General features: G+C 74.2%; 1 protein-coding gene across 1 annotated transcript in view; it reads left to right on the top strand.

The window, feature by feature from the left end:
- Positions 1-301: 301 nt before the first annotated feature.
- UCP2 (uncoupling protein 2) overlaps positions 302-383 on the top strand; it is a 7211-nt gene continuing 7129 nt past the window's right edge. Inside the window, exon 1 of the mRNA XM_008072274.1 lies at positions 302-380. The gene's annotated coding sequence lies outside the window, so the exon portion shown is untranslated. The remainder of the gene's footprint in view (positions 381-383) is intronic.

Below are 383 nucleotides of genomic sequence, written 5' to 3'. Positions count from 1 at the left end.
TGTGAGGCAGAGGCTGGAGGGGCGAGGGCATGACCGTCTAAGGGCACGAGGAGAGTAAAAACGGCCGTCGGCCTGCACGGAAATGGGATGAAGACCCGGAGAGGACCCTGGGCGGGGCGGCCCCCGCGGAAAGGCGGTGGCTCGAGGATGTCCCCTCCCCCGGTCGGAGCCGGCAGGCCTCCCGGGCCCCCAGGCCCCGCCCCGGCCTCGCGAGCCCCGCCCAGGATCCGCCCCCGAGATCTAAGCCCGCCGCCGCCCGCGCGGCCTCGCACTGCAAGCCGGGCCGGCAGCCTGTTCGGGTCTTCGCCCGTTTGTGCCTCCCGACGCGCCCTTCGCCCGCCGACAGAGCCGCGCGCACTCTCGTGTTCTCCTGCGGCCCGGTG

The sequence above is a fragment of the Carlito syrichta genome, unplaced genomic scaffold, assembly GCF_000164805.1.
Source record: "Carlito syrichta isolate Samal-C Ts95f unplaced genomic scaffold, Tarsius_syrichta-2.0.1 Scaffold315077, whole genome shotgun sequence".
NCBI classification, from domain to species: domain Eukaryota; kingdom Metazoa; phylum Chordata; class Mammalia; order Primates; family Tarsiidae; genus Carlito; species Carlito syrichta.
This window is presented reverse-complemented; position numbering and strand designations above follow the sequence as displayed.